Source organism: Ambystoma mexicanum, chromosome 5p (assembly GCF_040938575.1).
Source record: "Ambystoma mexicanum isolate Mex_15411 chromosome 5p, UKY_AmexF1_1, whole genome shotgun sequence".
Taxonomy (NCBI): domain Eukaryota; kingdom Metazoa; phylum Chordata; class Amphibia; order Caudata; family Ambystomatidae; genus Ambystoma; species Ambystoma mexicanum.
The window spans coordinates 1,175,512,967-1,175,538,753 of record NC_090930.1 but is presented as its reverse complement, the minus strand read 5'-3'; positions in this window follow the sequence as shown (position 1 = coordinate 1,175,538,753).

Below are 25,787 nucleotides of genomic sequence, written 5' to 3'. Positions count from 1 at the left end.
TGGTGAGTCATTGAAACATGTTACGCTCCTCTGCCCTGCCCTAAAGGACCTAAGTTCTTGACATATAGGCAGATTTATAGAATTGAGAAAAACCTATTCTGTGGAGGAATGGTGGACACAGTCTTTATGTTGGGAAAACATTTTTCACTGACTTTTTCATTAGTCAAATTTTTAAATGAAGTGTTTTATTGATCAACACTGCGGAAGGTGATCCAAGTAGATGCAAGGAACTTAACAAACTTTGACAAGAAACACTGAGCAAAGATCCCACGGTTTATATGTTTTTAATGAGTGTTGGATAAAAGACTTGTAATAAACCATATGTCGATAAAAAAACAAAAAAACAAAAATGCTTTCATTCTTTTTCAATACCAAAGCATTAGCACCAAAACAATCTGCTTCATCCACCAACACAATCTACCAATGTTTTGTTTAATTTTTGTTATAACTATTCTTTTATTCTACTTCACTTTATAAGAAATAGTGGTATAAAAGGGTGTACAGTATTTATGATGTTTCCTTTAGTGCACACGATTGTCGATCAATTGTGAGGATTAGCAGTGTGTCACATCTAGATAGATTTGTGAAGATGAGCCATGTGCCACATTTAGATAGAATCCTGAATATTAGCCACCTGGAAGAACTTTGAGAGTACCCAATGTAATAACCACCCCACTCCCGCTCCCCTCCTAATCACCTCCCTTGTACTATACATTTCCATGGGCTAGCCAAACTACTTCAAACACACACCCAACATAACTAACACTTGCATACAACAACTATCCCAGGCAGTGGAACTTACCCCTACGAACACAACAAGCCAGTGCGCACAACCCCAACCTTTACAACCAGCCAATTTACACATAAAACACACAAAAACATGCCCAACATAACACACATTCACATACAACAAACAACCCAAGCATTGGGCCTCACCCTATGAATACAACAAGCCAGTGCACACAATCAACCCATCTGCCACCCAACACACACACACACCGGTTTCTCCTCCTGCTGCTGCCTATCCTATACCTCTTCCCTCACTAACCAACCCTGTCATCCTACTGGCAGAGCCACGTGAGCACCTGGAGACTGCCGCTTGATGGTAGCGGTGCATGGTATAAGTCAACATAATATAACACAACACAATTTCTTTAGATGTCGGCACACACATTATACCATAGAAATTGAACACTTCTGTTTCCAGCTGTATAATTACTATTCAAGTTGCTGATTAGTTGATCTTATTTTTCGCCTTCCTAGCAAGGGGAACCTTTATTTTAAACATGTTCCTGTGCACAGGTCTGTTCTACGCTCTGTCGCGCTCAGGATTGTGATTTGCAGATTCTGTTAACGCTTGCGTAACGCACCATGAGAGGAGGCATGTGGATCTTTAGGAGACCCCTTGCTGCAGCAGTTTACACTTTGTACATATGATAATCATTGACAACCTCTTCCTATCGCTGGAAGAACAGTCCCTAAAATGGGATAAATTATTCAAACCTGTTTTTCAACTTTTTTTCATTATTCAGCTCTCATGTCAAGCCTTCCAAAAAATCCTTGGCATAGGTCAGTATCTAGTAAGGGTACAGAGAGACTGCAAATTCGAGTTTGCAATGCTTTTTCTCTGCCAAGCCTACATCATATCCTTCCAACCCACTACCATTTCTTTCACAGTTATCATGCTCTTTTTCAACATACTGCCAGTGGGGCACCTCTTTAGGCCAAGGCACTGCGTACCCGTATTTTTCAGCCATTTTATCTTTTCTGCTCCTCATTTCACCGCACTGAGCCCTTTGCATGTTTCAGTATAATTCTGTAACTGAAGTTATGGTGCATCTTCAAGACCAGGTAAGTGGTGGCAGGTGGGGATAGGTAAGGTCGATTTTGACCGATAGCTGCCTGTCCTGTGTGAAAGGAGTTTCAGGGATGTGGGAGGCCCTTTGGTAGACTTCCGATGACAAGGTTTTCTGGCCACTATCCAATCACTGGTGAACACATGTCAAAAAACATGTTTTGCCCTGCTGGGTGTTGCTCTGATGGGTAAAAGTCCCAGCTGACCACTAAGAACTGCACCAGAAGAAGTATGGCTGTCGGCCTTCTATCATCTTGTTAAGAAAGGTGAAATAGATGCCTAAGGTCCTCATGCCTCAAACAGCAGCCCTTCCTCTGAACCAAAGATTGTTGCCTGCCATAACCATTAACATAACTTTTAGTGTAAGCAGTGAAGTACCAGACTGCTCCTTACATCATCTTCCAATCACTTTCCCAAATCTCAGATTCTGAGATTGAGAGAGAGATAAGGAAAGAGAGAGAAGGAAAGAGAGGGGGAGAGAGAGCTAGAGAGATGGGTACACAAGTAAGAAAGTGAAATGTGATATATCCTAAAGAAGCTAAGGGTAGGAGTGCAGGACCTTCTAAACAACCTTGCCCTACTTAGAAAGAAAAACTATGGATGGGTTATTCAGGCCTAGCTATAATCACATCAATGTTATTTGAGCTGTGAGTAAGCTCTCCCCTCTTGTCCTATCACACCCACGTCAGTGGGTAATCAGACCCAAAGCACTTCAACCTATCCAACCATGGAATTTCATTTTTGGATAAAGTATTACCAAGTATCTTCTTCAAATCCATAGAAGCAGATCGCCACTCGAGTCCCAGATACTTCTGAACTGCCCCGATTAACACCACAGGTTTCACATCTGCCTCTACGCTGTCTACTATCGAACCCATCTTTTTTTACAGAACCACACACAGCAAGGCAAGCACAAATGTCAGAAGTGTTGTATACAATACCACTTTACATTGCATTAAATTACATCCAAACAAATATCATATATATAATTTATGAATGGAAAAATACAATTAAGCATCAAAACAGGGAACAGTCACAAAACAATCAAAAATAACCCATCAATTAGATTTGTAAGCAATCAAGTTAAATCAATGTATTTTAGTAAGAATAAAGAGTGCTCATTTGGTCTCAAAAATATAGTAACAGTTTGACTGCTAGCTATAACTATATAATCATATTTAAAATGCAGCCCTTCATTTGATCCCTAAGTGGTTTCTAAAACTAAAACTTACCCATAGGGATAATAGTACTCTCGTTTTATCGCTGGAACGTGTGGGAAATAATTGTATAGTAATCTGTAAGGAACTTCCATAGTAGAACTATAAAAGATGTGTATGTTACGATTAGTAGGTTTTAAAAAATAAAACAGTTCTTGTGCACAATCTTCTGATCAACGAAGTGGAATCATATGTCCTAATCTTACTTCAATGTAGCTGTGTGGTTCTCAAATTGTATGTAAACGCCAATTTTGAATTGACACACCATGCCTTTCACAAAGCTTTCTGAGGTGCTACAATTCAAAATGTTGTGGTGAGGTTTCCAAATTCATGAAAGTAGCAGCAGTGCTTTCTTTAAGGTTTTCCAGTGTGATAATTGAACAGGTGGGCATATTCAATAGAAAAGGCGCGGTGCCACATTGGGTGATCTTGCGATTGGGTTTGCTTTATTCTTCTTGGCAATGCTTTTGCTGCAAGTTCAAAGGTAGCAGCCCATTTTATTTCAATGATGGAACTACACTTAGCCTGGTTGGACTATTCAGAAGAAAGGGCCTAATGTTACACTGTAGAAACTTGCAGTAAATGGTTTCTGGGTAGTTCCAATTGCATTGAAGCATCAAGACATGTCTTGCAACTACAAAAGCATGGAATCATCAAAGGATCTACAAAGCATCCAAGTGCATACTGGCAATGAAACAGATCAAGCATACCACAAAATCTAGAAGATGACCCTACAGATAAGTAAGTAATTTGTCCTTTGTATAGCACATTTATGCTATTGGTATGGCCTCAAAGTGCTGTAGGTAATGCCCTCAGAGGACCGAAGTCCAAGGTTTGTGAAAAATGTATCAGAGGAGTTGAGAATATACACGTGCCTTTTAGCCAAAGCGAAGTTGGATAGGGGTAGCTAGGTACCTATCAGCTACCCATATGGAGCTGGCAGGTGGATGGGTGCTTTGAAGTTGAAATACAAGAGTAGTAGTCTCATTATGTGTCCAGCTAGACCAATATTTTGTCGTGGGGGTTAGCTGCATTCTAAAGGCAGAGGTGTTGCGCGATATGCAGCTGCGTGTGGTATATGGTTGCAGATGAGTGCGGGTGGTTGGCCTTGCCTTCAAGTATCTTCCATATACATGGAGTGTGATATATACACCTGTGAGCTCCAGCTGGCTTTCTTGATTTCGTTAACATTTTGTTAATGTGGCATGGACTCTATCCTTTGTTTTGCTGTTGATTGTTAGATTATTGGTGGTAAACATTGTGTAACAGCATCATATAGAGTGTTTGCAGACTCACAGGTTGCACACACTACTTAATGCTGTTTATCTGCTATTCTCATCTTCTCACGTCAATATCTATGCAAGGATAGCATACAGGCCTCTGACAGCAGGGGGCTTTCAAGGATTGTGATTCAGATGATCCTGCCCAAACAAAGTAAGAAGGCTCCATTTCTGGCCCCTCTCTCATTGGTTGAAGAAGATCTGTTTACACAAAAACTGTCAGAGCATTGGCATTACATTAAGTCATGGCAGAAGGCAAAGTCCAGCCGAACTTTCCCAAGATCGGTCTTGAGGATGACTTCTTTGTTTTTGTCTTCAGTATCTGTCCCTAGGTGAAAACAATAGGACACAGATAACAGGTATACATAGAAACTTTCCAATCAGAGGTGTATGCGGACAAAATTTTGCAGCCATAAAATGACTGCGGAATTTAACAATCAGCTTATTCAGCCAACTTGTGAAGCATTCACTTAATAGTGAATCCAAGCACCATTCACAAACTGGCCATATCTGCCCCTGGCAACTGTAGATCTCACACTTCAAGACCAACAGAGAGCAGGTGTTTTTGGCTGAAACTTCTTAATACTGGATTTACACATGAATTCCCTGAAGAGAAATCCCTGGGATACAGCAGGTGATACCCATCTATAGGTATCTCATATTTTTATTACTGTTCGTGACAAGGCCTCAAACAGACTTTTCAGGCTCATTAAAGCCTCTTCAATGCAGCAATAAACACAACAAATTCTGAATTTCGTACAGCAGCATAAATATGTTATTACAGTAAAACATGTAGTTTCTTGGATAACCATCAGCATTGAATATACAAAAGTTATTTCACGTCAATTTGTTCTCATAAGTCCTTTTCATAACTTATTTTATTTTTATCACACAAGCTCGTTGATGCAATGATTTCAAGGCACAAAAGTGATACTAGTACAATGTGTGTGAATGTAATCATCATTATCATTGAGATTATGGCTAAATAGTAATACGTAAAATGAAAACATTTGTTCATTCCTGTGTGTTACTTTAACTTTGTAATCAATCAATGTGTTCTTGCTTTTTTCTTTATAGTGTTTCTTAGGAAGTCGCCTTGTTTCACGAGAGTAAAGTGGTTGAATTTTGTTTTTACCAAATGTTTTACCGTATTTATTTTACCACAAACATGTAGATGGTGGGTTGGGTTTAGGTATATTGTAAGGGGGAAGGTGAATGAGGTGCGGGGATCTCACCCAGATTTCTACGGTAAAAGATTTCCTAAAAATAATCAACCAATTTACCTTTGATGACTTGTTCTGACATGGAACCGTTTTTTAAGCATGATGGCCAACTTGTCTACTTCTCTACTGCCAAAATAATAAATCAAATGATTAATGGATATTTGAGTTTCCTTAAACAGACTTTCATTAAAAAAAAAGTCATTGATGAATTGAATCTAATTACGCAATTATTAAAACAGTATAATAATGATTAGTGTACCGGCCGTATAATGTCTGCCATATTCCTTTATTTGTAATAATATTTCACTGTATTTGCTATCTAGCAAGATCACTGATGTGTGTGTTACAAAAAAAGTGTGAGAACTGTCTCTAGTTAAAAAGAACATTTTTCCTGATATTGCTCAAAGTTCATTGAATGAACGAAGGAGCTGCAGGTCAAACATGGTTATAGTGTGCGTTCCAGCAATCAGAAATCGCTAGGTCCTAAAGACACCTTTAGTAACTAAACAATATCAAGAAGCCCCATCTGGCTTACAATGTTACTTCGTATTATATGGATGTATGCCTAACTCAAAAAGGACTTGCTAATGGCCCCACATGGTGGCCATCATAAAGTAACGTTTTATGTGTGTTAAATTCGTCTTTTCGAGTGATATTAAAGACAAACTTATATAAACTGATTGAAAAGTTTGGTATCTGAAAAAATGCCGAATGCTTTCATTTGGTTAAGTCCCTTGGACAAGGCTGCAGGCGGAGGGCTGGTGTAACCATAGAAAGGAGTGTGATGTTACCAGTCATGGGGGAATGTAGACCTTTTGACAGTGCAAATCCATGCTATCAGATCAAGATGTAAGACGACCTTGGCCAGAGCACGAGTCCGTGGTCTCTGTTAGGGAGGTCATCAGTCCGATTTTCATCCATCGACTTTGTGGAGGAAGGGCAATGCATTGAAGAGCACCAGAAAAAATGACAATGCACTACCATTGAAACAGGCTCCTCCCAGGTGGAAGTTGGAGACACACAGCAGAGGGCGAAAATGGGGCTAAGATAAATGTGTTGAGGGGGAGCAGAGGTGGTATGGTGTAAGGGGGGGCAGGAGCGCACCACAGAGTTATATTGCAGTGCGGGGAACTCCCCTGAAGGAGGAGGGAGGGAGTGGGGACGCAAAGATCAGCCTTGCAGGTGGAATCTTACCTCAGGACCGTGAAGATGCAGAGAATTCTATTCCTTACCCTAGAGGTTCTGGTCTCATAGTCCTCTGGGAGCTTCAAAGCCTTCATCACATAACATGAGCTTCTAAACGTCAGCAATAGTGCATAGGAACACCTGAATGCATTTTGGAACATTAAGGGTGATGTCATGTAAAAGGAGTGCGAAGGCATGCTAAGGATTAGACTGGACGAGCCTCTTCTTGGCCACTCCTGGGCGCCAAACCGATTCCCATGGCAGAACGGAAACTTTTTGGATTGCTAAGCAGCTTCAAACTCAGTTAATTAGCTGAGCTCACATGGCTCATTGCTGACAGACCGCTGGCTGGGTGCCTGGCGTGGTGCTTGACTGACTCACTCATACACTTAGGCACACGTGCGCTACCTGAAATGCGATGAACGCCTTGAGCAAAGTGCAAGGCACCGCGCATTCTTGGAAGAATTCGGGTGTCAAAAGTAGCTTTCTAAAAGCTCTCTGTGTTATCCTGGCCTGTTTTCATAGCGTGTATGGGCGTGGCATCAGGAAAAGGCAGGCTTTCAGAGTGAACAGTCCAAAAAGTGAGTTACCATGAATTCACCGGATGTGTCAACTGCAGATGCAAACTGGCATGTGCTACAAAGTGTAAGGCGATCAATAGAAGTGATCCATGTGCAAAGTGCAATTCATGCTTGCGTTTCTTGATTCCCTTACATGTTTTGCCTTACCGTCGGCTTTGCTTCCGCAATATTGCCTTGGTACCGTTCGGAACAGTAATGCAAATGGATTCTGAAACCCTTTTTTTTCAAGTTAGTGTATTTAATCACAATGATAAATGACATTATCTCTTGCAAAAGTATTAGACCTGTATCCTTGGATGAGTTATGAAATCATTACGCAAAGTATTTCGAGGGAAGTAATGCTCACTGTTTACGTTATGGTAATTAAGTGTATGGAAATGTCACGGTTTCTACAGCTCGAATATCTTGGAAACTAATATTGCAGAACCTTTAAAATACGCCTTTGTCTCATAACATCTGAAAATTATGCACAACAAAATTCATGGCAATGTAGGTGAGCATTCCATTGGCGAACAGGCCCGAGAATACAGGCAAGGTGTAATGAAAAAAAGTCACCATGTTGTTTCTCAAGTGTTCATAAAATAAGATCAGTGTCACCGAGAAAATATTCTGTTCATTTGTTCACATATAAATATGGTTATTTGATGCTACAGCCGATATTGATGTGAGCAATAACAACCCAAAGCGGATAATATTATGAATGCAATTTATGTCCAGCTTTCCAAATGCCACCAGCTGGGTTATTATGTTGGAATTCATAATGATATTTTAATCTATGAACAGATATCAGTTTTCAAACAAACCTATTGCTCCACGCGGTGTTCGTGTTTAGTATGATGGACGCGGAGCGTGCAAAATGCATATGCATGGTAACATGTAAGCAAACTCTTTAGTTATGGTTCTTTTGGGTTTTTTATTCGTAACAAAATCACATTTTTTCACACATGTATACATATCTTTAGGCAGGGGTCAAGTCCTAAAAATTAAAGTGAGGGGACTCATCAGCAAACGCAATGGGATGTGCCGTCACCTGGAACTAGCATATCAAGGTGAAATATACACATTTCATTAAATTGGCTTTGCTTAACCACCCAAATTGAACAGGGCAAAAGGTATTTTCCTTTCATAAACTCAACACACTCACCAAACCAAGAGACGATATGTTCTTCTAATAGTGTTTTTTGAAAACATTAAAATGTGTGCATGTTTTAAACTCCAAGAACAAATACAAATGTTTTCCCTGGGACTTGCAGTACCGAAATGGGACATTTCACCTTTAGTTGTTTGTTATGTTTATATACAGCGCAGTGGTGAAGTGTCCGGCCTACAAACCTGACGACTGCAGTTTGATCCCCGATGTCTGCTTTAATTAATAAATTCCAAGAGGACATCCAAGGTTTCTCTTTTAGCTGGGGGGACTGAGTCCACCCTCACAATAAAGCATCTACCCTCGACTTGAGCCCTGCCTTTAGGAACGATGTATGCAACTGCACCACCCATTCAAAAACATCTGCCCATGAAACTATAGATTTCTTTAAAAAACAAGTTTCATGAATTGCCATCCAGAGGATACAAGTTATCGGGTGGGTCCCAAAATGTGCATTTCCCTTGTAACCAACTGTTGGTGATTTTTGTTCTCGCCTACCACAAAAACTGATGGAATGAATTATGCCCAACCTTTGGAAGAAGCTGTCAACTGGCCCTATGTACGTTCTTAACCTGATCTGGTGAAAACTCATCCTGTATTTTTTATAAAAAGAAAGTCGCCCAAAAGCCACCCAAATCAAGATAGAGATATTGTCAAGGTGAATCAGACATAGGCGCTGTCCTGCAACCAGGATTGTTTGATTGGGGCCCACGGACATCCCCATCCCTACCCCTCACTTAAATACCCAACATCAACAGCTTTTTTTGGAATACATCCATACAAACATTTAAATACATTATTATCACAAGGATTAAATCAAATACACCATGCTAAACCCCTTAAAGAAACAACAACCATAAATTCAACAAAATAAATAATAAATACATGTGTTAAAAAGAATACATCAATTTTTCAGAGTGCCTGATAGGTAAAGTACCACAATGGTTTAGTTTCCCAGCCTTGCTCTTCGGGCACGCCAGAGATAACCAGCCAATGCAAAGGTGACATGAGCAGAGGCTGTGGATTGAGCCATACCATTGCCCCTGAACATGTCAAATACTGGCCACTAGCAGCAGTGGTTGTATCCATTTTCATATTATTTTTTCAACGGCAGGGTATAAATACAAGACATTAATCACAGAGCCTTAGATTTGACCCCATACCCCAGCCTGATCATTTTCCAGTATGGGCGGGAACTGCCAGGTTTCCTAATCTCAGATTGACCCACAGTTCCCGCATCACTGGGGGGGCCACTTCACTCCAAAAGCCTTCCAGAAAGGCTGGAGATCTTAGTTTCAAAGTAAACTTGCAACCCGAGATTCCCACTGGCAGCCTTGTATGTCCCAACCTCAACCCAGGCCCCATCAGAGTTCAAGTTTGCCACATCTTCTATTTCGGTAAAGGATGGGGCCTCACAAGCAGACCCAAACACAAAGTTCAGGAGCCAGGATTGTGTGTGGGCCATCAAGTGAAGTGAGTCAGCCCCCTCGGCCCTGTATCTTCCAGGAGATGTGCTTTGTTGACCTAAGGACATGGTTTTGGCCAGATCCTAAACAAGAAGCTTTAGTGCTAAGGTGTGAAGACGATGATCAGGGACTCTGGAGCAGCAACTTCAGGGCTTTGTTCTCTTTAACCGTGAAATGCTTGGTGTCAGCATAGCTTCACAGCCAGCTTCCATATTCTGCTGCTGGGACTGCTTTCACCCCATGGAGCCATACTGCCACCCAGCGGTAGGAGGTTCGGACGTGGTTATGGAATCGGCAGGCCACGCAGATTTAAAGAGCTTTTCAAAGTCTGCTGATTCCAAGATCTGTTGGATGTGAAGCGTATGCCCTACTAATCAAACCAGGTAGCAATCTCAATATTGTGATCTTCTATCTCAGCTCCCCTTCTCAAAGGCTTTTCTCCCCATCAGCTTAGTTTTAGATAGATTCAGGTCAAGACGTTTACTCTCGCAAAGAGAGAACATATAGTTTATTGGGCTTATGCCATTACACAGTTAAAACCATACAATACTTAGCATTTCCCACTATGTGAAAATATTCACAAGAAAACATTAAAATGTATGAACTGTAGAACAAGTTAAAACATTGTTAATGTCCATGTACAATTAAAGAGGCCTATATAATTTCAGAAATGCGGATTTAACTAATTCACACATGTCCACTAATACATTTATATCATTGATGCTTAAAAGTAAGAGCACTGGCTCAGCGGTAAGTCTGACATTGTACGTAATAAAATGACCCCCAAGCTACAGTGTTCGAATATCAATCAAATGGTTGCAAATCAACATAAAATGTAACAAGTTTTCATTAGCCCGAGATCCACATACGCAGAGTCTAGTATTTGTGAGCAACCCATACATTCAGTCTTACCAATAACGTAGTCCTTCCATATTCCGGGGACTGCAGTCGTACAATCACATTATCAGTATGGGACACACAACGGGCAGCAACCAGATGTTTTAGTGAATTTACATTCATACGCTGGCTTATTCTTTCGTAGTCGAGCTAGCTAGACCTCTTTTTTTAAATCCAACATATTTATTTTCACATTAAACAACTTCATAAAATCTAGGCCACAGCAATTACACAGATACATACAATGTTGAATCCAGGGATATGTCACATGAGGAAAGAGGGATCACATTTCCCCTTATGCCTTCGTGATGTTCAGGTTTTCTAAACTACTGTTACATTTTTTTTACTGCAAACTATAAATATTTCTACAGAGCTAAAATCCTAATAGTAGGAACACCCAATTCCACCCGCAGAACTTCCCCGGGCGTGCTAAACCCAACCACAAGTATCCTCCTTAAAAAAGAGTTTTGAATATGGTCCAAAACCTTGAGATCCATATTACCCCATACTTCATAGCGATAATGAACAGCGTCATTGACTTTGGACTGGAGGGTCTCAAGGCATTTACCAAGGATATGCCCTCCAAACGTGTAATAAAAATTGACCAGGTCCTTTAGTCTCATTTGTGTCTTATTTTCTAACATAATTAAGTGGGCTCCCCAGCTACGATTCTTAGCAAACACAATCCCTAGATAATTGAAATTATCAAAGGCCTCAATGGTCACATTGTTAATCTTACAAACGTGATTCATTGTCTTTTTGTATGCCAAAGATAACTATTTTGACATATTCAAACTCAAACCACGAGTTTCAAGATAACTTTCTGCATAGCTCAGGCTGCAGAGAAGACCCTTTAATGGAAGATGCAATACAATTGTGTTGACATCATACAAGAAGGCTGGATAACTACATGCATTGAAAACCATTGGTAATATTAGATCCTGCTGACCATAAGGATTAAACTCGGACAGAAGTATCATAAATAGCAGGGGTCTACCGGCTACACCTGCCTGATCCTCAAGTTTTTTCCAAAGTCTGTCCGCTGCTTTGACCAACGACTACGTACAAATGCCAACATTTTGGAATACAAACAGATTAATCAGCTGAAGTAGACCCCACGGGACTCCAAGTTGGAATAATGTATTCCAGAGATTTGCCCGATCAAATGTGTCAAAGGCCTTTGCTAGATCCAAAAATGCAGCAAATACCCTAGCTGGGATAGCCTGCACTCCATAGCTATTTGCAAAACTCGAAAGTCGCTCTACATTCAATGGTAGTCACTCCGTGAATAATAGGGCACTTTTATTCATCATCTCAAGTCCCTTCCTGAACTGCTACGTCTCCCTGAAGAGGACCCACTTTCGCTTTTACGCACAACTGCGTGTTGTTAATGCACTGCTGTACTTTTGAGCACAAAGCTCCCCACTTCGTGTACTGGACTGCATAAGGTAACGATCGACTCCGAAGAACTGCCTAATTCGATGTATTTATTATCTTACCTCTTCTGTTGCAGGTTGTGGTTGTGTTCTTCCCCGTATCCGCATTAGGCGAAATGCATTTGTATATATGGCAAATAGTATAAGGCGTGTGCGGTAACTGTTCATGAGGCCTATAACAGATGTATTTTTGATATACACTTGTCTGATAGTATTCTCTGGAGTTTTACTGTGTGTGCTCATTGTGGTCTTCTTAACACTCTCACCCCTAGTGAGACTTAGCCTTGATTGCCTGCCAAGCTACCGTAGATTGGTCTGGTTTGTCCAGGAGGATCCCCTTTTCAACTAAACTACGGTGGCCTCCAAAACCTCTGCCCACCAGGTCAGGGTTTAGAAATCCATTTTAACAGACAACAATTGCAAATATCCCCCATTCTCTTTGTAACACACACACACACACACACACACACACACACACACACACACACACACACACACACACACAAACACACACACACACACACACTCAAAATTGACTCAAAATCTGCATAAACTGCATTTATATGACCCAGCACATATTTCCAATGCAGCGTGAGAAAAGTTATACACTTTTCCAGATATTGCTCTGATCTGTGGAGCATGTCCTATTGTTTCCTTGCTCATCCACTCCTTCCACAGATGGGATATCGGTTGTCTCTGGGTACTTCCTGTGGGTCCCATAACAGTCCTACTATGCATGAGACGTCTTAGCAAAACCTGAGAGAAATCATATCTTGTACACTAGAATATAACAGATCTCTCCAACACTTTCATCAGGTGCAGAACCAAGTTGTGTTGCAACCAGGGGTCAAGTCCTAAAAATGAAAGTGGGGGGACTCCTCAACAAACACAATGGGATGTGACGTTGTCAGAAAATAGCCTTCCAAGGTGAAATATGCACATTTCATCAAAATGGCTTTGAATAACCAATGAAACTGAACAGGACGAATGGCATTTTGCCTTTCATAAAATCGACACACGCACACAAAACCAAGACAGTGTCGGAATAGAAACAATATTATGCCTCCTATTGTAATAATTGTATGTGTATTGGCCTACGCCAAGTTGTCTAAACATCATGTGCGAACAAACTCCACGGCAAGGTCTTGACCTTAGAGAAACCAATGTAAGCCGCCATCTTGGATTGAGCCGCCATTTTAGGTTCTCTTGTTATGTAGAAGTCACCCTGAACATCAAAATGGAGGCCAAATGACATTTTGAGTAAGATTCTGGCCGTTGTGACCTCCGTACAACTGAATAATTAATATGCCTGCAGGCCACTTGTCGGGGTCGCGAACAGAGACCTTGTCCTACTGTTGACCTATATGTAACTGTACTACTTATATCAGCGAAACTAATCGAAATGCATATATTAAAGGACTGACCTGGCAAGGAACCCTAAAACCAGAATTAAATATTTCGCAGAATGGTTAACCCGCAAGAGGGTTGGCCAAGGGCTGGACAAATTGTATAAAAGGCCCGGGTATTCCAATATGCGGTCTCTCACTAACACATCGAACCCTCGTTGAAGTTTGTTATGTTATACTGAGAGACGAATAACTATCCTTTTTTGTCAATTGACTTGGTAACTGTTGTAGCTTGAAATAAAGCACTTGTATGTTTCTTTGTAACCTGTGTTGGTGTGTTTCTTTTTGGGCTTCCCTGCCTCATATTATTTCTCTGTTTTCACAACAGGATATTTATTTATAATAGTGTTTTTGAAAACGTTAAAAGGTGTGCATGTTTTAAAATCCAAGAACCAATCCAAATGTTTTCCCTGGGACTTGCAGCACCTAAATGGGATATTTAACCTTTAGTTGTTTGTCATTCTTCATCATGTTATATAGTGCAGTAGTGAAGTGTCGAGCCTACAAACCTGACGACTGCGGTTTGATCCCCATATCAGCATAAATAAAAAGAGGACATCCAATGTTTCTTTATTAGCTGGGGGGTGGGGGCGTATACTGGCCCTCATTACGACCCTGGCGGAAAGTAACTGACCTGACCGCCATAGCGTAAATAGCGTTTCCGCCATTGCACGACGGAGTAAAGTGCGGCTAATTCTGACCCATCGGGCACGAGCACTACGCCATGGCGGAAGTGCAAAGTCCGCGATGGCGGAAATGTCCCCAAAACGCCCCTCACCGCCGTCGTACGGCGCCCTAGGTGCAATTCCGCCACCCATCATAGCGGTCACCGTAATGAGCGGTAATCGCAAAATACGGTGACCGTAAATATACGGAAACGGAAGTAAAAACATGGGCCCGGAACGGGAAACAGCACGCCGTACACCTATAAAATCAGAATCCCAACACAACCATTAAAAATCCTACCCTGAGACACATCCCAACCCGTTAGCCACCCTAGTGAAAACAATAAAAATGGGAAAAGTTGCGAAAAAAGCGTGCGACCGCAAGCGGCAGGTCCACTTCTCCCATGAGGAACTCACCGTGCTCACAGAGACCCTCCAGGAGAATGCTGCCGTCGTCTTCTCGACGCAAATGACCAGGACGGCACTTGCGAACAAGAAGGCCATATGGGCCCTGGTGGCACAGCGGGTAAGTGCGGTGGGGACCGCACCCCGCAACCCACAGCAATGCAGAAAGCGATGGGACGACTTGCGGATACGCGTACGGAGCATACTATCAGCCAACCGTAACATTGCCACAGCTACCGGGGGAGGATCGGAATCACCCATCAAGTTGACCCCCTGGGAAGAAATCTGTGCCTCCACCATTGGAATGGAGAGTATAGAGGGAGTCGGAGGGATGGAGAAAGGAGTACAGACATCCGAAGAATCAGGTAGGTGGGCCAAATAAAACAATGCTAAATCCACAATGTCCAATCATGTGAAGTACCATGTGTCCACATAGTGCAACAGAAACACATGAACAGGAGAACGTCCACATACATTGGCCTGATAGCGCACTTGAAAAGTCACATTAAATACATAAATAATTAAAAATCCTAAAAACACCCTCTACACGTGCAGCATGCACACCCTGACTGCAGGCTGCAAAACAACTGCATCCTCAATCCACACAAAAATGAAACCACCTCCAAGGCCCTGACCCAAATCACCCTCAGGTACCACCCCAATGCATGTGATACATTGCCATTCCAATTTCCACAGACCCATAAATAACGCTCACCCTCCTTTACTCCAACACAGGGTCCGATTCAAACGACGAGCTTCAGGACACCCCTACCAGCACACCTGCAAAGAGGGCCAAGACCAACGGCCAAAGACCCTCCACCTCAGCTGCACGGATCAAGACACGGCAGCAGCACAAATCAAGTGGCAGCACACAGGAGGGGACTCCAACAGGCACCCCAGCAGGCAGCATGCCCACAACAGCAGCACCACAGGTCCCCCCAATGGATGCCACAGAAGGCCCTGCTTCTGGTGGCAGCAGCACCATAGGTGACACTGCATTAATGGCAGCATGCTCCGACACAGAAAACGGTGCTGTCGATGTAGGATCCATCCATGACCTGTCTCAATCCCCCTGTTTGTTACATCCCGTACACCATGAGGACACCACGCAGGGGCACCCACAAGACGACGACTGGCCATCCCCCACAAGCCCTGTGGCAAGGCAACATGAGGTGATCAGCCCCTCTGTGACACCACTGCAAATGGGCATGGCCCAGCAGAGGCAACAGTCCCTCGACCAGGTGATCGTGCAACAGCAGCAACTGGCCACGCTCCTCAAGGAGCATGCTGATGAATGTGGGGGTACTAAGGCAGACATAGAAACATCTACTGAGACACTTAGGGCAGAGATGGAGAGAAGTACAGAGACACTAAGGGCACAAATGGAGAGAAGCACCGAGAGCCTGAGGGGGGAACTGCATGCGACGTCCAAAGACGTATGTGCTGAACTTGCCGCTGTGCGCCGTGTGCTCACTGAGCTCTCACAAACCCTTAGGGACATGCATGGACGTGAGCAGGCAGAGACATCATCCGTTGCAAGTTCCGTCCAGGGCAGCCCCCAACGTAGATCTGGGAGGAACCTGCGCTCCACAGGCAGGGGTGCACCTGATACCCGGAGAGGGGGCTTGCAATAGCGTCTGCCCACTGACAATGAGCATCTTTGGACACTGGTGTTCGGGGGGGAGGTAGGAGGGTTGAGGGGGTGTGTTGGGCTTTCTTGGGTGGCGGGTCGATGGGGTGTGTAACATAATTTCACATATGCAATAAACATTTCACAATCATCCAATGAGATGTGTGGACATTGATCTTTGTGTACGAGGCCTTTATAGGCGTACAGTCCATATTGTGCATGTTCCAGACACACACAGTGCCACAAGTCCCGTGTCCATGTATCAGCCACCAGGCGTGAGTGCTAGAAGCATGAATCTATGATAATCTGACGAATTTCATGGCCCTCCTGTGCCTCGCGGACTCCTTGAGGTGCTGCCACATCCCCACCCTCATCATGACCATCTTCAGGTGCTTGCAGTTCTGCGTCAGGGGGCATGGGCACATTTCTACGTACGCACATGTTGTGTAGCATGACACATGCCATGACCATCTTTGCAACCTTCTCATGGCGGTACAGGAGTGCCCCGCCAGACCTGCTGAGGCAGCGGAAACGAGCCTTCAGTAGGCCGAATGCCTGTTCTATGACTACACAGGTACGTGAGTGGGCATGGTTGTAGTCCTCCTCATGCTGGTTCTGTGGGTTCCGGAGTGGTGTGAGGAGCCATCTCTTCAGTGGATACCCGGCATCACCTGTATGTGGACAATAAAGGATGTTTGTGGAATGACATTGCTACGTACGCATCCCCCCCCCTTCCTGCCAGGTCATTGGCGCATCACATACCCCACATCATCATGCATGAAATGAGACTCACCGAGTAGCCAGGATCTGTTCCCTGCGTGACGCTCCATGTAGCGTGGAATTGTAGAGTTCCTCAAGACCATAGAATCATGGGTTGATCCAGGAAATCGGGCACAACAATGTGTAATGATCCTGTTGGAGTCACACACCATTTGTACATTAAGAGAATGATATTGTTTTCGGTTGCGGTACTGGAGCTCCATGGCATGTGGGACAACCAATTCCACATGGGTGCAGTCGATGGCACCAATGCAACCCGGTATGCCGGCAAGTGCATGGAATCCCACTTTTGTGTTCGTAATTTCCTGCTCCGAGCGTGGTAGAGAGATGTAGTCGTCTGCGTGCTTCAGGAGGGCATCGAGCACTTGCAATACTGTCCGTGACAACAGTGGCTGTGAAATGCCATGCAACTGTCCGACTGTGTGCTGGTAGGTGCCTGTGGCCAGGAAGTGGAGTACAGACACCACCTTCAGTAGGGGTGGGATGGCGGTTGGGCTATCTATCATGCTGACAAGGTCAGCGTGTGTCATGTCCACAATGGCGGTTATGGTGTCCCGGTCCAAACGGTAGAGGGTGTGGATCTGCTCATCAGTGAGGTTGAACGGATGAGCTCGGAGGCGTGGGATTGCGGGCTGCCTGCGTGGTGGTAGTGGCTGTGCTGGTGGGCCTTGCTGGCCCTGCCTTGCCCTCCTCCTCCTCCTGCGTCTCCTCTGTGCGGCCGGTTGTTGTAGTAGTTGGTGTTCGTCTTCTTCTTGAAGTTGGAGTACTTGCAGTGCTATCAGGTCCCCCAGGGCCAACATCGCTAGTCCTGCCGGTAGCATTTTGGAGTGGGTGTGGTTGTGGGAGGGGGTTGGGTGTGCAATTTATGTGTTTTCAGGCTGTATAGCCTCCACCTGTGGTCATTCATTCCACCTGTGCAAGCTGCAATCCCCTTTGGGCGAGCACGTCCCGCACACAACGCTGCAATTTGACGCATGGCATCTTGCTATTACAATCATGTATTTAATCCCGATGGCAGTGAAATATTGGTTCATATGTTCATTCTGCTATGGTCCCATTGTTTGACATACTATCTTTACAGTCGCGAACAAACTTGTGAAGGGTCAGTGGAATGTAGTACTCGATTAACGGTGGACCCTCATGCAGCACTGTACCGAGGTTCACCGACGGGCGGGGCGTCCCATTTGTGAGTGAAGCCAGTTGCCATTTTCACACACTGCCGCACTACATGGATGAATTTGTGATTTCAAGCGGTCACAGATGCATTTTCGACGTGATGTTGCAAATGAGGGATTCGAAGGACAGCGCTTTCGGTTTTCAGCTAGCGGCGAGGAGACGCCCACAGGTCTGACTGCAAATATAACGTTCTATTGTTTAATGTCCTACGGACAGGGGCCATGGCGAGAATGCAATGATTGATATGAATAGTATGGGATGCGCAATAGCGTAGTGGACGATAAGGCCGGACGTTCCCAAATACATGTTACTTCACAACACTGGAATTCCGGGCTGGAGCACAGTGGATTTTGCAGACTGCATTACGCACAGACTCAATGGAAATTTCACATGTTATGTGAGTAAATAATCAGGCGTTTTCGTACCGGGATGAGGGAATGATGTATGGATGCATGGACAGATGATTTAATTGAGAGTTTGCCATGTACATGGATTTTTGGAATCTATCCACTTCCCCTGCGCTATGTGATGCAGAGCTGCCATAGTGGGACCATCGTCTATCTGCCCTTGTTGAACCCTCCCTGTCTCGACGCGCCTTCAAACACTTGTGTCTATGCACGTTACTAATCCCATCTAATGGATTCTGTTTTGACAGACGCATGCACACAAAGACTCGTTTGTAATAGTGTTTTCACCTCGATTTATATTGTTATGATTCGCAAGTGATTTTTGGGTGGGAATAATCCTTTTGAGTGGGCTAGCATGCATATGGCTGTAGATTTAGTGTGATCATTGAAGTGAGTAATTCAAATGAAGTTCTGATGCCCATACTATTCTTTTTCATTTCATTTGGGTGACAGGTATCTCCTCCCCTTTTGCCGCTGCCATCTGTATGCCACTCCTGCAGATGGCTTTTACTCCCGACACCTGCTGCTTCGTGTTAATCAGTGGAGCACCATTACGATCTTATGGGACGATCGCCAATGGGCCACATGCCCTTAGGCAGTACTAGTGGCTAGGAGCAACATATCGACCTTTCAGCTGGACTAGTGCCTACCTAATGGGACGGCCCTGCGGTTCTAGGCGCTTCCATGTTGCCTTTTTGAACGTGAATGTAGCCCCTGTGTACCATGAAGGAACAGGGCGTCACACAAGAAGACGCTGGTCATTTATTGGGGATGCAGCCCACAATAATGAAATATATTTTGTAGTTCATGACCTAATGGCTGTATGGGCTTGGTGATTTTGTTGTGCATTAAATTTCTATTCTGATATTAACCGTGTAGCGTTATTCTTTGAAAGTAATGTAGCATATTCCTATTTGTGGAGCGATGTATTGTGAGAAGATCTGCATTGGGTTCCGGCTTCTGAGTATAGTTGCGTGGTACTGTACTGGGCGCGTTTGCCTACGAAGCCCAGTGAGGTCAGGGATAGGGGCTGCCATTATGACTGTTTTAATGATGTCATGCTCAGGGGCGGGGGATTAGCTTTTGTGTAACAGATGCCGGTCAGCCAGGTGGATTGGTGGAATGATGTGATTATCAGAATATGGCTGGTCACAGGTGCCTGTGTTTGCGTGCGTTTCTTGGAGGGAGACTGAGGTCATGTCCATTGGAATAGCTTCTGTATTCGTGCCATCTGTGCCCTGCAGCTCCCATTGGCCCCTCTTGAGATGGATTTGAAGAAAAAGTGGCAGAAAAGGCCAGCAGGATACAGCGCATAGAACGGCAACTTATGTGGCTGTGATAGGGCTGCGGCTGAGAGCTTGAGTAGGAGCCTGCCAAATTCCCACTAGAAATTGGAATTTAGAGAAAGAAAGGGTTTGCTCTCAAACTGCGCACACACATAGAATAATAAGCAAATGCAAATTAAATGAGTGGTTTTAATCAGAACTGGTGCAGCCTGACACGTGTTTCGAGCTTCCCGCTCTTCTACTGAGGCTTAATCTTGGCTAGTGTGTATTTTGAATACAAAGGTAGAAGTTGAGTAATCTGACAAAGTTAGGCGTGGGCTCCCATTATTTTGCAGTTGCACGAATGAATTTTCAGTAAATTATTATCTTGCAGTACGTTCACTGCTATGTGGGGAACTGGAGCCAAACGTTCGGGAAGCTCGAAACACGTGTCAGGCTGCACCAGTTCTGATTAAAACCACTCATTTAATTTGCATTTGCTTATTATTCTATGTGTGTGCGCAGTTTGAGAGCAAACCCTTTCTTTCTCTAAATCCCTCTTGAGATGGGCCTGGCTGCTCAGTCACTCTGCCAACTTGTGTGGTACATGCTTATGCTGATGGTTTGTTTGTTTACTGGCAAGAGTACAGGGCTGGTGCAGTCTCCCTCAGGATACTGCTTTGTATGTTGCCTTGCACTGGTGTCAAGCGATGGGGGCCTGTTGTTGTTTTGTCTCATATTTCAGTTCATATTGCTGTACTTGAACCTTCACATGCCTGTGCTGCATCAGTACGGCAATGGTGACATGCCAAATATGGATGGCCACTCACAAGGCACTTGGAGCCCCTACATTCATTTGTTCGTTGGCATGCATGGGTGACTTGTACATTTCACTGGTTGCATTGTGTGACTTCATTGCACCTACGAGGAGTTGTGCAATGTGGCCAGGGAGTGGTGTACAGGCACTCAGTAGAGCCATTTACGGTTGGTTCGCGTTGCCGTACTTCTCACCATGGCGGAATGGTACTTTCCGCCATGCTTGATGGCGTTAGGTAAATGTCCGCTAGGGTCAGAATTCGCGTACCGTTGCGCCATGGTGGTAATTACGGTTTTGCATGGCGCGCATGCGCGTACTTGGTGCAGTTAGCGTTGGCGTTCACTACAGTGTCGCTAATGGCATCGTACTTTACGGTGACGGGTCATAATCGCACCGAGCGCTATTCGATGGCGGTATTGCATTTCCGCCATCGCTTTTCGATTTCCACCAGGGTCGTAATGAGGGCCACTGAGTCAACCCTCTGAATTAAGTGGGTGGACTCCATACTACAGTGTGCACCTTAGACTTGAGCCCTGGTCGGAACCCTTTCCCAACAAAACAGCAGCAAAAGCTCTGACAAGGTTGTCTACCAAAATTTAAAATAATATGTTAGAAAAGTGTGCCTACCACATGAAAAAAGAGGTAGGACAAGCAGAAGGCAACAAACAAATTCAGCACCCTGGATGAGTGCCATAGACTCACAAGCAAGCCAATTATGTACACCAAGTGAAGAACCAACAATCACACTCACCCGTAGAATACCATGTCAGATCCTTCTAATTGTTTATGTGCAGTGTTGAATTTGCAACATAGCCAGCACACTGCAACTCATGCACGGTTTGTCACAGCTGGTGGAGTTGTACATCACTGATCACAGCCAGAAGAAAGAGGTGCCACAATCCTTTGAAATGAATCATAGACTCTTCTAAGCAAACTGCTGCTGGGCTACAGAAGAAAGTCAAACGACCTGTGTGACTCGTGCATGTAGCCCCAAATGCGAAATAGTTAATAGTTCAGTTAGGTGATTTGACTTTAGTTATGAAATATGCAGTATTACATCTTGCCTGAAAAACTGAGACTGCCAACAAATAATTCTCTTTCATTCCATAAGGCCAACACTTGAAGCCACCATTGCAATCTCAATATGAACTGTGTGGATAGAAATGTCAGCCTGATCCATTCTGGTCCTTCAGAAGGCATAGCACACACCCTTTGAGACAGAAATTGGTGGAAGTAACTTTGACGCTCTCCATACCTTGTAGCTTGGAAAGAGAGCACCTTTGCTGATTGGGCACCAGTTTTATCAGGAAGCTGTAGGGGAGAGTTGTTTGCATCTACCCAGCATGATGAGGTACGGGACAACATGCTTCTGTCAAGGGTTTGGACCCATGTTGAATCAATAGACTGGGTAGATGTGGGGATGAGCTGTCGCCGCCCACATTTGCTCCAGAATCCTGGAGAACCGCGCAGTTTTGCGCACAGCAAAATGGTCCCCTGACCTGTCACCCACCAGTACGAACGTGATAGGCCAGGAGTGCCATGAGTGAAATGTGTGCCAAAGGAAAAACAGCAGTGCCGGTGGCTAAAAAAAAAAAACGGTTTGAAATCACCTTTGTTTCTCTGAAATGCAAGCTAAAAATGCCTATTTTAAACATTGCAAGATATTCAAAAATCGCAATGAACACCAGCAGACATTTGGCAGAATGTAGTCTTGGGTGCATACTAAATCTGGAAAGAGAAAGAGCCCAAAACAATGTTTATAACAAAACTGGCTGAGCTGTGGATGTCAGCAGCTGAAGTGAAATTGGACTGAAAGACACTAAAATCTAAATGTTTAAAATAAATGGGTGACCTACTGTTGAGTGTCACATAGTTTGCAACTGTTGAAATGTCATAGTTTTGAACTTAGAATCAGCGTTCTAGCTGCACGTGTAAACATTGTCAGTTTGATTTGAATGTAGAAAACTGGGTACCAAAGTGACATTTAGCTGAAGCCTGGCTTAAAGAGATTGAATTCTGCCTGACAACCACCCCTGACAGGAGTGAAACTTGCTCAGCCACTCTTCCCAGGCCTGGCTGCATTCTGCTGCACCTGCCAAAAGGAGATGACACCTCTCTGATTGAATTAGGGGAGGAGCACCTGGGGACTACAGGAAACTAAACAAAGCACTGTCCTTGGCCCAGGCAAATGTTAAATTAGGGGGGCCCTAAATGGCTTCCTCTTGGAAACGGGGAGGGGCACTGCATAAGTGAGCAAGCTGAGCTTGGGGGAAGTGGATAAACCAGAAATTCCACCATGTGCTTTGGAAAACCACACCCCTCGGGGCCAGAGCATAATTTTAAAAAGATGGTCAATTCATAGTGCAGACTTGTAAAAATTATATAAATAACATCATCATTCTTGTGATTTTTCTGTGAACATTTTAAGAGGTGTTAGGACCCTGTGGTATGTTCTTGGGGATTGTAGTGGAAAAAAGGTTGTTACTCCAAATGTATGCATGTTAAAAATCTGACACTTTATCATATGAAACCCATATCCCTGGTGCACATTTGTTTAAAATCTGGAAATGTTTAGAGGTCGTTATCTGGATGAAAAGGGCAGAATGCTGTCATAAGTGGACACGACATCTTACAAAGACAGGGATTGAATGCTTTGGTGCTACAGAAAATATGTTAACTGGACGTATAATATTAGAAAAAATGGTACATAGATAAATATGTATTTGGATCAGAAATAGATTTGTGTGCAATTTGACAAGGGGAGGATCCTCTGACCATAAACCTACCTCATCACTCTGACTCACAACCCAGTTCCCCCAATCAAGGAAGAGAGGAGGAACTGGCCAATGATAAGTTGAGAGGGTTGGGCATGCAGAATTAGCCAACCCACCCACTTTCTAAAAACATAAAAAGAGCCACTGGAAGCCAGATAGGACTTTTTTCTTTTTCACTTTCTGCGGAGCATTTTGACAGACAACTCCACATCCTGATTTCAGACTTCACATCCAGAAACTCCAAGAACTCTAGAACCCAACAGCTGAACTCCTATCAGCAGGCCTTCGAAACCTAGCAACCAAACCAAACTATTCAGACAACCGGGCTGAGCTGTCTGATTCTGGCTAAAACCCTGTGCCAGAAACACCCAGAAAGTAGAGCAGTACCCGGAACCAGAGACCAGACCGCCGTGCAGTGCCAAGAACTTTTGTCAGAATCAGATATCCAGACCACTATGCAGCGCCGCTAGCAGAGCTGACCCAGATCGCTGTGAGCAGAACCAGGCCGAGATCGTCCGTGGCGAGAGAACCACCAGGAGTCCAGTCCAACCGGTTGACCCGATCTGTGACGAAGTCGCATTCCTGTCCAAAATCTAGTGTGAGTACCCAGCTAGCACTGTGCCAAAACCAATCTCATAGTTTAAAATAATCTAATCCAAACTATTTTAACCTATTTAGAACTGCCTCCTCGAATCGTGTCATTCTGTCATCTTTAAACCTGAAAACTGTCATTTGTCATTCTGAGCTTTTAAATTTAATTTCTGAAAAACTACTTTCACAAAATTGTCCGTATCTCCGGAACCGTTTGTGCTAGGAGCGAGTTTTAAGAGTCATCTTAAAGCTAAGATTCTAAGCTTACCTAAACTCCTCATAGTGCCTCCGTAATTGCGCCCGACGCACTCAGAAAATTTGCCACGTTTTGACATTTTGCTTCATTTTAGCCACGGGTAAAAATATTTGTCTTTGCGTCCATCCCTGAAATCTGTTTTCAACCTAATAACCATCCCTGAATTGTTGATAGGGCTGGCCTGAACTGATTCAAAATATCTATCACCTACCCTGAACCCCCTATAGGGAATTAAAAGAATTTTTCGCATATTTTTCACTTAAATGCAACCACATCAAAGTATATTGCCTGTGTTTAAAACTCCTACCTGTTTTCCTCTAAGCTTGCTAGGGGGGAACTGAATTCGTATTGTACTGTGATTGTATTCCTGAAGAACTGTGTGTGTCACTTCCACCTCCTTACATTGCATAGAGGGGGGGGTGAATTGCCAAAAGGGGAAAAGTGATTATATTATGTTTTGCTGAAATCATATCAAGTTTATTCCTGTATTCCTGTGTTGTTTTTTTTCCACCTTGCATTTCCTTGTACCACATAAAGCATTCTCAGCTACCTTATCCTCTATACTACTCCTAAGTAATTAAACCAGCGTGCTAGTATCACATCATCCATTGTTGATCACTCACTGTCATATGTCTAAGTGTGATATCAATTATTAATTTATTATAAAAGTGCAATATATATATATATATATATATATATATATATATATATATATTGTTTAATTCTCAAATAAACCTTTTAAATTTGCAAAACAAACTTACTTCTTGGCTCAGTGGGGTCAGGGGGATTCTAAGAGAGGGGTGTTATATAAGGGTTGTCATCCAGAGTACACGAACTTGACATAGAAATATATAAATAAGGGCTTCCCTTGAGCAATCCCAGACAAGGCACTGACTTAGTGGGACTGCTTGATTGGAGTCTTTAACAAAGTGGGGGCTCGTAGCCGGGGATTCTTGATTAGATCTATCACTTGTTATTGTTATTGTTATTGTTATTTTGCACTTATATAGCGCCTTATATACCATTGGTATGGTCTGAAGGCGCTTGTAGGTTGAACGCCCTTGGGAACCGAAGTTCAAGTCAGTAGAGAGAGTGGGGAGGGTCAAAAGGCGCGTGTGCGCACCGGGTATGTGTGCAGCTGGTGTGTTATTCGTGAAATAGCTGCTTCTTAGCGGTAGGTGTGGTGGTTGATATCAGGGGTATGTGTTCGTTCTGGCAGGATTTATCCAGACCGACTGTGGCTGCGTTAGGCCTGAGGAGAACGCCTGGCTGGGGGGTGTGTAACCAGCGGTGTTTACTTAGAGTGATGGGGAGTGAGCGAGAAGTAT